At 39.5% G+C, this 16,196-nt stretch overlaps 1 long non-coding RNA gene across 2 annotated transcripts in view; it reads left to right on the forward strand.

Annotated features, from left to right (window-relative positions):
• The window catches only part of LOC146072634 (uncharacterized), a 106,649-nt gene that overhangs the window by 8,150 nt on the left and 82,303 nt on the right, over positions 1-16,196 (forward strand). For both annotated transcript variants that reach the window (XR_014473221.1, XR_014473222.1), the window contains exons 2-3: positions 5,799-5,940; positions 6,042-6,229. This is a non-coding gene — a long non-coding RNA (uncharacterized LOC146072634). The remainder of the gene's footprint in view (positions 1-5,798; positions 5,941-6,041; positions 6,230-16,196) is intronic.

A 16,196-nucleotide genomic window follows, 5' to 3' on the forward strand; every position in this document is an offset into this window, starting at 1 on the left:
TTTCTATTCCTTCTGCTTGACATAGTGGGTGAAATGTAATAGGATGAGAGATTCAGAAAGTGAGAGATTTGGTAAGAAATCTCCAGTTTTTTTAAAGCGGCAATCATTTATACTCCACAATCAAACTGGTTTTGCAGTGTAAATGATTGCCGCTTTAAAAAAACCAGAGATTTCTTCCCAAATCTCTCACTTTCTGAATCTCTCATCCTATTACATTTCACCCAGTATGTTCTTAGAGTCTATTCAATGTTCCATTGTCTAAGCTATTGGCACATTTAAACAAATATCAATAGTTCCATTTGCTTTTGAACTACTTTTACCTTTGTCATAGAACTTGATTGGCTAATTATTTCTAACGTGTCAACCTGACAGAAGGTTATGGATTTTCTTTCTTTTTACGTTAAGTTTTGGTCTTTACTTTTCTCACTGCATTAGATGATGTCTAATTTGCCTTAATACCAGGATTCTAACTATGATCTATTATTGGCTTGTGGTTATTTAGCTATTTATATTTTCTAATACATACTAAAGGATGAAAATGTGCATTAACAGTATTGAAGTTTTTAATAATTCACGTTTGTCATGAGCGCTTTATGTAATACAAGACATATAATGATGCTGGAAATTTAGTATATATGTTAATAATGCAGAATTTGGGATTTTGCTTCACTAAAATAATGAACACATAAAGTTAAAATGCTTAGAGAGTAGAATAGGTACTAGACATTGCCAGCTTGATGTTACCAAGTTTGTTCTCTTACAGCAGAGGTTCCCAATCCTGCTCTTCAAGTAACCCCAAAATGCATGTTTTCCAGGTATCCTCACAGAATCACAAGGGAAATATTTAGCTCCACCTGTGTGTAGTTATGCCACTGTATTTCGGTAAGAACCATTATCGTGTGGATCTATACTAGTTAATTACAGGACCCACACATGGTTAACATGGGTTTGGGGTATGGATCCGCTGGATTGGTGTGGCTGGGACACTCTAAGTGTGCCATACTATTACAGTCTGTTTAACACTTCTCTCTTTGAAACAGATGTTTGTGGAACAGGTCAGCGCAATTAGTTAAGCAGGGTGCAGCTTATCAAAACATAAGAGAAGGTACAACACCTTCTAGAATCTCAACAATGCAAACAAATAATGTTTCAGTTGAGCGCAAGCCTCTTAAATAGATGTTCAATAACCAATTAATTTAATGAAAATTGATTTATTGTGACAAGCATATACAAAACGAAAAACAATGGAAAGATAAAAATATTACTTCCAACAAGATGGTAAATGGACTGCTTATATTTCCATAGATTAAGCACAGGATAACATGAAGACTTTATCTCACCATATATTTGGGTTGCAGTGGGCTAAACTTCAAACGAAGGTCTGCGGCACCTCCGCAGATGGCTTAATATGGTATGAGTCCTCGGGTATAAAGTGCAAGTGTGTCCATAAAGTGTCCAGTGGCTTTTCCAAAGTGTAAAGTGCACAGGCAAAAAGAATATGTATCCAAAAGTAGCTGCTTTTGGATACATATTCTTTGTGCCTGTGCACTTAACACTTTGCATTTGCCACTGGTTTACCCATGTAGTTCAAATATATGTAACTATGAATTCTACTACCAGGTGGTCTTTAAATCTGGTTACTGATATTATTCAGTCTGCTGGGGGAAACAATGTATGTTTTCTTACTCAACATTACCCCTCCCTCCCTTGAGTAATATCACTAAACTGACTGAGCATCTCCTCTGATGATTGGTCACATTTTCGATTTTATACCAAATTAATGCAGGCCTTTTGAATGTAGCTCCTAGGCCAAAATAATTCCCTAACCTAATACTGGCCTTTTTATAGCTCATTTTATAGGCAATGTAAAACTCTGCAATAAGGCCAAAAATATTTTGCAGACCTTAAGGGCCCTCAACCTTTCAAGTGGCCCATTTGTCTGGATAGACGGCAGTACATTTCATCCCCAAAAAGACAGAAGATATGTTAAGTCACACTTCTTCACTTCCTCCTCCCTGTCTTTCCCAAGCATTGGAGGACAATTTTCATGGACAAGTAGTTGCTACAAATTGTAGAAAAAGGCCTCTGTTTCCTCCTTGTTCATTTTCCTCATTAGCTATGTTCCTGTTAGAAAAAAAACATTTCCCTCATGGATGAGGTACTGTCCCTGGCCCTTCTGCAAGGCAAAATAGAGTTAGCAGACACTTACAAGAAATGCTTGGTCAGTAATCTTTTTCCTGTAAGGAAACAGTTCACACAGGCCACCACTAAATGTAAACTCACAAAACAGTATATACCGTAAAACCTTGTTCTTTCCATATGGAGGGTTTAGCAGACGTACCGTTTGTGCTGATCCGAAACAACCTGTGTATCAAAATATACCTGAAGGTGGTCTTTCACATGATACAGGTACATCCAAATCCCAAGAGGCTCCTAAGGTTCCTATGGAGAGTTGTTTTCTACCAATGTACTGTCCAATGCCGCTTACACATTCACTTTCTTCATGAAGCCAGCAGTTATGCACCTCAGACCAAAAGGGGTCCGCTGTATCTAGATGATCTCCTGGTAGTACATTCAGAAAAGGATTCCCTTTCAGTCCAAAGGGAGTTCATCCTGTCACTCCAAAATCTTGGTTTTACCATAAATCTTGAGACATCTGTATTAGGACCTTCAAGTTTGATTTTTGATAGTTTCCCTTCCTTTATCAATGGTCATTCCCACAGACAAATGGACTGCCATTTAAGACTACGTCTCTCAAATCCTCACACATCAGTTCTCAATAAGGGACTTGGCCAAGGTGATAGGGAAGAAGCTAGCCTTAGATCTGGGCTTTCCATATGCTATTTTCATATACAGACAGTCCCAGAATCTCCTATCATCTCTTTTTCTGCGGGGTTTGGCCTGGACATACAAAATCCTCCTATGTCCCATACAGTAGTTCACAGGGAGATTTGCAGATAACACTTATTCTTATTCCTCCTCACAGATCTCTCCTACTTCCTAAACTGGACATAGACATCACATCAAACAAACCATTACCGTAGGGGGCATTCACCCAGGAAATAGCAGTAATAGGTTAGTGGTTTGCTTGAGACTCAATAGCCGATATCAATTTCTTAGAGCTAAGAGCCACCAGATAGGCTATATCCTCAATATTTCCCTGAGACTCCCAAGAGTTCTCAGTTCAGCTTTTGTCTAGAAAACAAGAATGCAGATTTATGTCTCAACAGAATTGGAGGCACTCGATCTTGTATCCTCCATTATGAGGCAATAGACATCTGGTATTGGGCAGTAAAGCGAGCCATACTACTGCTCGCAACATACGATACAGAAGAGTTAAACTAGCTAGACAATCCCTTATCCAGGAACAGGCACACACTGGATTGGGCGACTCTCATACTAGAGATTTTTCTCAGTATTGTAAAGACCTTTGGTCATCCAAAAATTGGCCTGTCTGCAATGCCGTTTAATGCTCAACTTCCAGCATTTGTTTTTCTGGGCGCACCCACCTTTTTTGTGGGAACTCCCAGGGATCGCTGGGTGTCCCCATGCTCCAGCCCCCTGCATGCCCCCTGTCCGCACCGCTGTGTGTGAATGTCTCAGCGTGTGTATTACTCGCTGAAGGCATTTGCACTGTGGGTCTGTACATGTATATTTTCTCTGATGCATGCGTATACCCGCATCGGACTCTGCAGCAAATTCAGCTTTTTAAGAGCCAACCTGAATCAGAGGACATGATTCAGTATTATTTGACACTCCTACATTTGGGTCTTTGGGATTTCTCCACGTTTGAACCGACCACCTTTAGTTGTTATAGTGGTATGCAGAAGAACAGATAAGGACACTGAACCTTTAAGCGGGTGAGTTACAGCACCAGAAGACTACACTGGTGTCACTACTGTTATAAGAATAGGAAACCAAGCCCCTGATTCTGGAATATATGAAATGCCGATATTTATTAAATGATGATCACTTTCAACTGTGCATCCAAGTAGTCAAAAATTGCACGGTGCATAGTGCATGGGTCAAAACTGGACAGGGGTCAGAATTTGGCATAAACAGCATGAATCAAGAGATCCATCATGCTTTGTGACAACAGTTCAGGCTGTTGGGGACATAAAGGTTTGGGGAAGGTTTGGGGAATATTTTATCAGAACACACTTGGCCCCTTAATATCCACTGAGCATTCTGTAAATGAGCAGGCCTTTTATCTTCCAGTAGTGTAACTTGCCATATCACAAAGAACCCATCGGGGTAAATTTACTAACGCTTCTTAAAATGAAAAGAGGTGATGTTACCCATAATCAGATTCTGTCTATAATTTCCTAGGATGTAATAGGGAAATGATAGACATAATCTGATTGGTTGCTATGGGCAACACCTCTTTGAACATGAAAATGAGTTCAGTTTAGTCCAATGGACCATTGGTTTTTATTTTTCCACAGATTTAATATCACCACAGCCTATTTGAGTGGAAGGATTGGTGCACTTGTAACCATTGAAACTACAGATGGAGCGCCTCTAAGCCATCTCAGGGAGTGGCGGCAGAGAGGTGCTCCACCTGTCGGGGATGCGCATCGCCATCAGCATGGCGGTGGGGAGCTGTTTCCCTGCCCATCTCTGCTTCAGGGAGATGGGCAGGGATTGGAAGAGTTTGGGGCAGCTGGGGGTGGGGGAGGCTGCAAGGGAACTGCTGAGGACGGTGGAGGGCTCCGACGAAATGTGGCACGCCAAGCGTCTCCTTGGCTGGTGGATGGTGATTCTGTTGCCAGAAGCAGCTCCGATGGGAGCTGCTCCATCTGTATCTTAAAACATTAAACAAGTAACATTTATATAAATGTATGCATGTCATGTATGCCAGCTCTAATCTGCCACAGTGACTCAGTGAGTAATAATCCCCGTGTTTCCAACATGGCGGATTAGTGCCCTTGCATATTACTATCTTCCTGAACATTTGCACAATTTCACAAAAGCATAATATTTTTACTTAAGGAATTTCTTGAAAACACAAAAGGGAATGCTGGATTATTTAAGCATCATGAAAGGTTTTTAAATTAAACTGAAGAAAAAGATAACAGCAGCTTTTTTAGCATTGACTGAATACAATTGCAGGAACAAATTAATGAATTATAAAAAATACCAGGTGTTCTTTCCACTACTAATAATATGGCCAATGTAGAAAAGTTTCTAATAAAGTCATAACATTTTAAAAAACAGATGTTAATTTTAAGGTTGAAATCACATTATGATGCAAAGACGTATCTCAGCCACTTATACACTGATGAACATGAAATGTGTTCTGTGTTGTAAAAGTTTCTATACTTCGTCAAACAAATGTTATAACCTTTTGTGCCATTTTCCATGGCCAAATTATGCAATACTAAACTTAATAATGCATGAATTTTAAAGGCAATCAAAATCTATAGAAATGTCAGTGTTTCTCAATATTTCTAAAGGAATTGAATGCTTTTTGCATATCATTAGAGTAAGGATGAGTGATTTTTTTTTATTCCCAGAAGACAGTGGGCTGTATTTACTAAGTACTGCTAAGGTAATGTCATAAATAATGACATATAGCAATATCTACTTAACCCTTTCCAACCACCATTTAAAACAATAATGGTTGAAACTGGTGGCAGGTTGACGCGAAGTCGAAGTAAGTGATTGATGGTTAGTCTCAGTAGAGAATCACCAAAAGTTGATAGGTTGGAGAGTATAGAATTGTGGGAAAAACCAACATTATAATAACATCAGCAGAAATACTGTACTGATGGTGCATTGTCACCTATCTTCTGCAGATGGAACTGTAAATGCAGACTTTGGCCCCTTCTTTTGGATCAGGCTCCCCATACAACCCTCCATGCTTTACAGCATGCAGCCTGAATAATATGATGAGCAGAGAACTTTAGGTACATGAATAAAAGTCAACTTAATCCAAAAGTAGGTATAAGCCAATGTCTTGGGCCTTAGCTTTGATAAGTGTAGAGACACACTGACAATACAATTTGCAATCTATTTTGTTTATTTGCCCCTTTCTTCAGCAACTCCTGCAGCCTCTTCCATAGTCACTAGAGATCCTGAACATACTGGATGGCTGAAGGGACCTCCTCATGGAGTCCTTTACCAGGTTATTCTAAGGGAACACATATGTGAAACTGGTGGATTGGATTGCTAGTGGCCAGGAGACTGACAGTGGCATCCTGATGACCAGAATCTCAACACAGACTGGGTAAGTATAATTCCCCTTTCCCCTTGCCCCATAACCCTCTCTATCTGATACCTTAACCTAACTTCGCCCCACAGCCTATCATTAACCCTCTGTTAGTCCCAATAACTAACCCTCCCCACTACAACCTAACCCTAAGCCTCCCCCTTTGTGCTTAACCCTAACCAATAATTCTGTCTAACCATAACACTCCTCCCTGCAGCCTAACATTCGCCCTACACACACCCTAGACCTACCTCACACCCTAGTGCCTGAATCTAACCCCCTTCACTCCTGAGGACTAATGCTAAGAGTCCCTGGCATACTTACGATTGGGATGCTGGCAGTTGATCTCCAGTGATCTTGCGATTCCAGCGCTGTGTTGTGGCTGCCAATTGGGATTTTGACTGCTGGCATCTCGAACACTGTCATGCTAAACGCATGCAGTTCTGAGAAAATTATGCCTACACAAGCAATTAAAACTAGTTGTTCTGTTTATCGAGTACTGGGGACCTGAATTTTGTGATGCACCCTTGCACATAGTTCTCTTGTATTTAGGTGGTTATGACATTTTTCTCAGGCTCAGACAGCAGGAATTTTATTCCCCCAGCAGGTTCATATGATTTGTGGGGGGATAATGTCTCTGCCTGTTTTTTTCAAAGGCATTCTGTAATCTTTGCTCTTGATGTGGGCATACAGTAGTTTCATTTCTTGCAGTAGCACGTACTGTAACACCACAACTGGTTGTACAGGTAAATGGTAAATGGTCTATCATGGTGGTCTTAAACATATGGTGAGTAATGTGCCGCCAAACAAGATGCAACATGATAAGTGATGTGTTTTGGATCTAGAATAATTTTCATGTTTTGGTTATAGTTTTGGTTTTGAAATCTTTAGTTAATAAATGAAATAAGTGCTGGCAGTGTTCCCAAAAGAGATGAATAGCACCAAAGTGAATAATAAACAATGGAATGTCACCAATTGCTATTCCATCTAATTTTTTGTAAAATTTTGCATCCGTTTTCTCCAGTTAGAAGTATGCACATATATAGTGCATAACTTCAAACACATATAGGATTTAATAGGATGTACACTTACAATAAATAAAATGAAATGACAGTATATTAAAATGTATTCACTTATGGTACCTATATATTTATTATAGAATTGAAATCGCACATTGAATAAATTACTGTGTTTGCGGTGGAACGCATAATTACAAAGTGTGAACGCACAGCCATTATTTTGATTGTCTAAATGGATATCAAAATTCGACCATATACAATACATTAGTATTTGTTTTGTTAGGTACCTTGGTTTATAAGATAATATAATCCGTTTATCAAAAATTCATTGAAATCTATATAAACATTTTTTTATTATGTCAAATACATAGTGAATGGCCGTGGAACGCACTCGATGTATGAGTGGAACGCACGGCCATATTGTTTCCGCCAAAAGGCGGAGATTGAAAAAAATGGAATTAATGTTGTGTATGCAGACGGCGTCTGCTACAAAAAGGGATTCAAGCAATCTTGCTAATCGTTTTGGACTTAGTGGGTGCCACAGGTGAAAGGACCTTTTCGAGTGACTGCCGAGTGACCAGATCCGGAACTGGGACCTCCACCAACTTTACATTCGAAGGACCTGGAACTGAGCGGTTCTACCCCTTTTATATGCTGTCATTTAATTTTATTTATTGTAAGTGTACATCCTATTAAATCCTATATGTGATTGAAGTACTCTCTCTGCTTTCTTGTATATCTAACGACCTGGCTTTGAGGGGTGACTGAAAAGGTGTGCATACTTCTAACTGGAGGAAACGGATGAAAAATCTTACATAAAATTGGAAGGAATAGCAATTGGTGACATTCCATTGTTTATTATTCACTTTGGTGCTATTCATCTCTTTTGGGAACACTGCCAGCACTATATTACTTTGCCAAATCTTTTTCCAATGAACTTCCTTTGGGCGCTTTGAATGACACCCCAGCATTGTTAATTATGCAGCAGAAAATGTATTGTTTATTGTGTGCAGAAAGATTTTCAACTCCATTTTTTGCTATTTCTATTGTCTTTTCATTCTTTGTTGTTTTTCTTCTGCTGCATAATATGTTTCCATTTAGGGACCTACGTAACCAACTGGTTAAACACACATTCACATCACAAGATGAAAACATCAACATTAGTGATGAAAATTTGGGTTCATTTATCTTTAAACTGGAATCAGTTATGATAAAAGAAAACAGAATATGATGGGAGATGGTTACATTAGAACATTACCTCTCATCTAAAATCATACCAAAAGGTTTGAAAATTGCAAAACCACCATCTTTTAAATCCTCTGATGACTCATTTAGAGCAGATTGGAACACCATATTAGATGAGTGTTCTTTTGCTCTAATAAATCTGACCATAAAGGAGAGAGGTAAAACATTAAAATCATTAAATGAGGAAATAATTGCATTACAGGATATGGTACGACCATTTAAAGACATAAAAGATTTTGCTATGTATGAAGAGTCTCTATTAGATAAAATCAGTAAAAGTACCAGAGAAATTAGGGCCTTATTCTGATCGGATCGGTGAAACGTGCATACGGACGTTTACAGCAAGCTTTTTCCGCACTCTTGCGGGGAGCGTGAGTCCGCCCACAGAACAGCCGCACACGGACGGACACAGACACCGACAAAGGGGAGTGGTGTACATTTGAGCATACGCCACTGTGCACGGACGGATCACCTTAAAAAAGGTGCGTACACACGGGGGGAGATATATTGCTAGCAATGTATTGCTTGCAATATATTGCTGAGCAATATATTGCTCAGTGTCTCTTTTTCAACAAGCGACCAGAGACCAGAGACCAGCGATTACAATGGGGCAGAAAACGGGAGCGCGCACCCGGAGATTTATCGCCGGGGCACACTCCCAATCACTGGCAATATGGTCGCCTGCGACCATATTCCCAGCGATTATAGCACCTATCTCCCCCGTGTGTACACAGCATTATTGTTAGAGGTGAAGATGTCTCAGTTACCAAGCATGGCAAAATGGTTTGTGTGCAAACATCATTTAATATTGTAACAAAAAAGACATTACAGACTGATAGGCAGATGTTGGGAACCTTTGCTAGAGATATGTGATTGCAATAATGTGCTTCCTGACATCTTACATACAGAGTGTGATAAATAAAGTTATTAGGAGATAGCAAAGTTAAAAATTTATGTCCAAGGTAAATATTAGTGAGATTGTGTGCAAAATAGTGTCCATGAGCATACGACATTTAACAAACATTGCAAGTAGAAATGGTGACCCAAAAACACATTGTTGGTGTTAGACGTGATAGATGTGTTAAAAAAAATAGACTTGTATGTTTGTGTTGCAGTGAAAAAGTTGACACATGTCGACTCCTATGAATTGTGTATCCTGCTTTGTAAAGATGTAAAACACACTTTCACTAAGGGTGTAGATGGTAAAAAATAACTAACTGGACATATTGAAACGTGTATTTGGATTAATACTACTTAAACATAAACCAACCTTTACATGGTGAGAAGTGTAGAAAGAGAACCTTCCTATGTATTTCTGGGCTGTGTCTGGCTTGCAGGTACTGAAATGAGGCATTTCACTTAATAGCCTGCAGCATTGCTTAATATTGCAGTCAGGTGTATGTAATTTACATGTAATTGGCGTTAATTAGCAGACCAGGGCGTCCGCACTCAGGCGGAAACTCTAAGGGGCAGATTTATTAAGCTTGGAGAAGAGATAAACTGGAGATAAAGCGGAGAAAAGGTAAAAGGAGATAAAGCACCAGCCAATCAGCTCCCAACTGTCTTTTTCAAACACAGCTGATTGGCTGTGCTTTATCTCCTTTTACCTTTTCTCCGCTTTCTCTCCAGTTTATCTCTTCTCCAAGCTTAATAAATCTGCCCCTTAGAGTGGTATTACGCACTCTTTGGCGTCCGACTGTTTTTGTCCAAATATGCACATTGCGCTCGCCGAGTGAGGCGGTTGTCCCTCCATGCAGTTTGAGTGCACACCCCCGTGTACGTCCAGGTATATGCCCAATTTTGCCCAGTTTTTTAGCCTGTCCCCTAAAAACGCCCACATCACGCCCACTGTCAACATGCGATTGCAGATTTTTCCCTCGGGACAGTCCGTTCATTAGCGGTTTGCAGATGCCACACATGCGCATAGTGAATGATATGCATGCACAGTAGAAAAAACCTCCGGACCGTGCGAACACGGTCTGCCCGCACCAACCAGAATAACCCCCTTAGAGAGAGAAAAGGGAAAAAAAATTCTTAGGGATACCAATCCAGAGAAAGAACAGGAAAAGATAGAGTTAGAAGATAATCCCAATAAATTCAGATCCCAAAATGTACCGCCACATAAAAAACCAGCGGTATGGGAAAAGAAAAAAAGATTTAATGTAAAATTAGACGAACGATTACAAATGCCAGTCTATGAAACTCTACCCCAAAATTTTTTTTTTAAAAGATCACCAAATAGATTCGGTAAAAGAGATAATTGGAGGAATAGAGAAAATTATCATTATCAAAAACAGGATAAATGGAAACTCCCATATACCCTTACCGCCAAAGATATCAACCAAAAGATGATTTTAATATAGATGTATCAAATCGATACTCTGTGTTTATTCGGACCAATGATCATGATGGAAGAGAGCGGACTTTTTTTTAGAACAGGACCCACCTTCGCGAAGGAGACAGTAAATATTAAAAAAAAGTAACAGGAAAAAGAGCAGGCATAAAAATAAAAAATAAAAATTAAAAGAAAAAGTACTCAAAGATCGGAATTAACAACAAATAAAGTGAAGTAGAAGGTAAAGTGTTCAACCTTTCTGGGAGGGACCTTACAGAATTCACACCATCTGTAAAACCCAATAGTTTTAATCTATTTTTAGATGTGCAGAAATATATTAGAAAGTTAACTATTAAACGTTTTTTCAAAACTCCGGAGAAAAATTCTGATTTACCGCCCACTGCACAAAATGAAGGTATCATTACCCCATTTAAACTTCAATCTACATTTTACCCTACACATTGTAGAGGAAGTTTTCTTGATTGTTTTAATAAGGTCCCGTGCAATGAAATTAAGAAAATGACTGATACTCAGGATAATAAGAAAAGGAAGTGCAATTTTACAAAAAAAGAGTATGATGCCCTAAGAACATTGAAAGAGAATAAACCAGTAATAATAAAGCCAGCTGATAAGGGAGGAGGTGTTGTAATAATGAAGAAAGAAATGTATATGAAAGAAATAGAGAAACAACTTTTAACTGGGGGGAACATACAAAAAAATTAAAAACAGATCCAACATCAAGAATAAGTAAGGACCTCGTAGACCCCACAACACTGGCTTTTAATAATTTAGTAATTACAAAGAAGGAATTTGAGTTCTTAAACATAAAGGAACCTTCGGTACCATCACTATATATTTTGCCAAAGGTTCATAAAAATGCAGATTGCCCCCCCCCCTGGTAGACCAATTGTGTCAGGCTGTAATAGCCCGACTAGCAATCTTTCAGCCTTTATAGACTTCTATCTGCAACCGTTGGTGTCTAACACAAGAGCATTTTTAAAAGACACAGGACACCTGTTAAGGAAATTGTCAGCATATAATTGGCAGGATGGTGATATTCTCTGCAGTGCAGACGTGAGTACCCTGTACACAATAATTAAAAAGGAAAAGGGTCTTATTGCAGTCAAATATTTTTTAGATCGGTCTACATTGGAGGAGAAATTTAAAGTCTTTATTCTTAAAAGCATTGATTTTATTCTCAGCAACAATTACTTTTATCATGATGGAGAATTTTATATGCAATGTGTAGGCACAGCCATGAGCACCAGATTCGCCCCCAGTTACGCAAATCTATTTATGTCATATTGGGAACATCTGAAAATTTGGCAAGATGGCGTGCTGGGGGAGGGTCTGGTGCTCTGGCATTGTTTTACAGATGACATTTTATTTATTTGGAGAAATGGGCAGGAAAGTCTAGATCTTTTCTGTGAAAATCTTAACATTCATGACTTTTCTATCAATTTGAGTTTTAACATAAGCAAAGTTGAGATTTCATTTTTAGACCTAAACATATATATATAGAAAATGGAATTTTAAATACTAGCACTTTAAGAAAACCGACTGATTCGAACGGTTATATTGAAACATCAAGTATGCACCATGCTAATTGAATAACCGGAATCCCGTTTGGTCAATTCACACGAGTTAAACGTAATTGTTCGAATCAACAAGTATGTGATCAACAAATTGAGGAGGTGGCAGACCGTCTCTCAGCAAAGGGATATTTAGAAAGTATTCTATCAAAAGCAAAACAACGTATTAAGAATATTGATAGAGATGATCTAATACGAGAGAAGTATTTAAAAAAAGAAGCAGATGATCAATACCAATGGGCGTTTATATCCCAATGCAATGATTGTCATAAAAAAATAGAGAAAATATTTTTTAATAATTGTCATTTTCTGAAACAAGATCCGATACTGGGAGAACTCCTTCCTCAAAAACCTACCTTCATTTATAGAAAAGCTCCATCATTAAGAAGTCATTTAGTAAAGAGTACAATAGACACCACAAAGTGAAAGAACAAAAGGATTTCACAGATATGGTGATTGTTTGATGTGTAAATCTGTGAAAGTAAAAGAAAAAAGTTTTAAAATGAATGAATTCATAACCTGCCATTCAAAAAATGTATTTATGTCCTTGAGTGTTCCTGACACTTATGTTATGTGGGAAAAACCTCACATAAGCTGAAAATCAGACTGGCTGAACATATTTCTAATATTAAAAAAGGTATTTTAACCCACGCAGTAGCAGAACATTTTAAAACGCATCACCAATCCAAGGAGTGTTTTTTAATAAATTTTTGGGGTATACAATTAATTACACCCAAATGGCGAACAAGAGACCTAGATAAGCTCCTAGCTCAGAATGATATGCGATGGATTCACCGTTTAAACACCCTCATTCCCCAAGGTTTAAACGGTGATTTCGAACTCAAGCATTTTTTTACGTGATTTAAAATAGTCTTTTTAAATGGCAGATTAAACTCTTACCATCTGTATATATGTTATCATGTTTTCTGTATATTCTACCTCAAGTGCTTCCTATTGTTCTCCTATGCTGTTTTTGCACATTATCTTCTTAGCCTATTTTAAATAAATACTGGCTGCTTTATTTTTACACTGCGATATAGATCTCACTTTGAAGTAAAACCCCACCCAAATCTAATTCTCTCCGCACAAGTAACATCTGCCCCACCTGCAGTGCACATGGTTTTGTCCATCTAAGAAGGATTTTGTCAGAAAGAGTGAACTAAAATAAGGCCCTTTATCTCTGCCCACTTTATCTCTGCCCACTTTATCTCTCTCCAAGGTTAGTACATAGATACCTTGGTTCCATGGTGATTTGAGGTTGTAAGGAGTATCTCAATATGGGCGGGATGCTATATAGCAGAAATGCGGTAAAAACCCCGTTTTCGGGGTTTCTACCGCATTTCTATATGCTATATGGCGCCTCCGCAGTGTCAGCGCTGCGGAGGGAATCGCCAGCTAAAGCTGGCGAATCCCTGCAGAAGCCTATGGGCTTCTTACCGCAGCGCTGTTTGAGGGATCCGTCACGGATCCCTCCCAGCGTGCCCTGCGGCCGGCGCCGGGGTCTGCGCATGCGCAGATGGACTCCCGGGTCACAGACCCGGAAGTCCAGCGCCGGCACCGCATCGCAAGGGACAGCTCTTACCGCAAGAGCTGTCCCTTGCATGAATAACGGCATATGTTATAGCATATGCCGTTATTAAAAATGCGATGTCCGGCGAAGGGGGGCCGCGGATGTTATAACATCCCGCCCAATAACTCACCAACCTTTCAAAGAATTTACTTACTCTGGATCCCTTGCAAATGAGGCCTCCATCCTAAAGTATTGGACTAATTTCTATTTACAGTAAGTAAACTGAATAGCAGTGCTCCAGGCTGAATACATATACATATAAAGCCTGGTTATATCAAGTATCGCTGTCGGGTACAGAGCTTGCAAGAAAGCTCTGTCCCTGCAAATCCTCCCTGCATCATTATCTTGGTATTAAAGTACGCCAGGTAATGGCTGACATTTCTGCTACTGCCACCACGGCACCTCCTCCCAATTGCTATAAACTGAGCTGACACTTTGCAGCATCTGGGTGCCACAGGAACAGCAGTGACTCCCTATGACCAGTAGCTCTCCCCTGAACACCTATTGTTATTCTCTTGGTAGATGAGTATGATTTGTTTTTCATTTTCTAATAAAAAAAATATATTTTTTAAATAATGAAAATTGTAAGTAGGGGAAATGCGATCTAGTTACTTATAAATACGAATCAAAGGAGTTGGAGCAGTTTTGGTGAAAACAGATCCAAAGCCCTTTAATGCATTTAGCTGATAGTACAATAGTGTGAAAGGGTGTGAACTATTAATAAATCTTGCCCTAAGCGCAATTTGTGCTATATGAATAAAATTAAATGATGATGATTATTATTATTATTATTATTATTATTATTATTATGATTCTGTGTAAGAGAATAATTTTTTTTTGTCTCAGGACACTTGCAGGTAGGGTTGCCACCTCAGACATCTTCGATGCCTGGAGATTCCCCCCCACACCTTCATGTGTGCATGCGCTCCCAGAAAAGTGGGCGTAGCTTTGTAAAACGGGCATGACCTCTTCAGTAAAGTGGGCGTGGCCTCTAATACAGACATGTATTGAAGTCCCTATTGTTACATTTAATAACACATTTCCCCTACTGACAACTCCTCCACAGAGATACCTCCCCTCACCCTGACACCAGTGAAAACAACTTCACAGCAACCTTCCCTACCCCCTCACTTCTCTAACATGTATATCTGCCCCAAACACTGACCGTCCACACAGACAAATCCCCCCTCCACACTGGCCTCACTATTTCCTCGCCTGACAGCACAGAGGCCTCTGCCCTGGGATTGATACACAGTAGCAGCCAGCTTATCTCTCCTCTGAGGCTCAGTTTAGGAGGAAGCGCTGCTGCAGCATCCTCAGCTGTTTACTGCACAGTGGTCCTCTGTCCTCTCCTCTCCTGTGGCCCAGTTTAAATATTTCTGGAAGTAGAGGGAGCTGTGGGGCGGGACAGCAACTTGCTAGTGCTGGAGACGCACTGTGCATGCCCTGTGGCCTTTCTGGCGCCTGGAGCTCGCGCTCCCCCGGGAACCACCCTCCCTATGCCCCTGACAGTGTGCACACTCAGTTGGAAGGCTGTGGAGGCTTTCAAAGTCACCCGGATTCTGGGAGACTGCAAAAATATCCTGGAGGGTTGCCACCAATTCAGGGAGAATTCAGGAAATCCTGGAGAGGTGGCAATCCTACTTGCAGGGGTGCCTTGGGTTGGTGGACCAGGATCAATTCATATTATTAATTGTCAATGTAACAGGCAAAACTAGTGCTAGTGGCTGCCAATCATAATATATGTGGACAAAAAGGAGCAAATCATGTCCCTCACCACATAACTGTGACATATAAACACAATGCACTTAATTTAATATTTTTTTTCTAAATTTCTCAATAAGAAACATTTGACCTAGGGGTGCCTTGAAAACATTTTGATATAGGGTGCCGCGATTCAAGAGTTTGGGAAGAGTTTGGGAACCACTGATATACTGTAGTTGATATTTTCAAAATCTTTACAAAGTGTTTTATGGGATGTAAAGCTGCAGATTTTCTGTGGTTACCTATGTAAACCATATGGCACTGCAATCCCTAATTGTATTTACTATAGATAGTAGTGATAGGAAAGGGTAGCATAACAAGGGGCAATAGAAGGATTTTATATAGAGCACTTTCCCTGCAGCAATAGCAGTAATCAATGGCACCTAGTCCTGCATATTACCCTATCATGATTGTCCATTAAAATTCTATTACGTTGTTTAGCACTGTATAATATAATTCT

The sequence above is a fragment of the Crinia signifera genome, chromosome 1 (assembly GCF_055691185.1).
Source record: "Crinia signifera chromosome 1, ASM5569118v1, whole genome shotgun sequence".
In the NCBI taxonomy this organism is placed as follows: domain Eukaryota; kingdom Metazoa; phylum Chordata; class Amphibia; order Anura; family Myobatrachidae; genus Crinia; species Crinia signifera.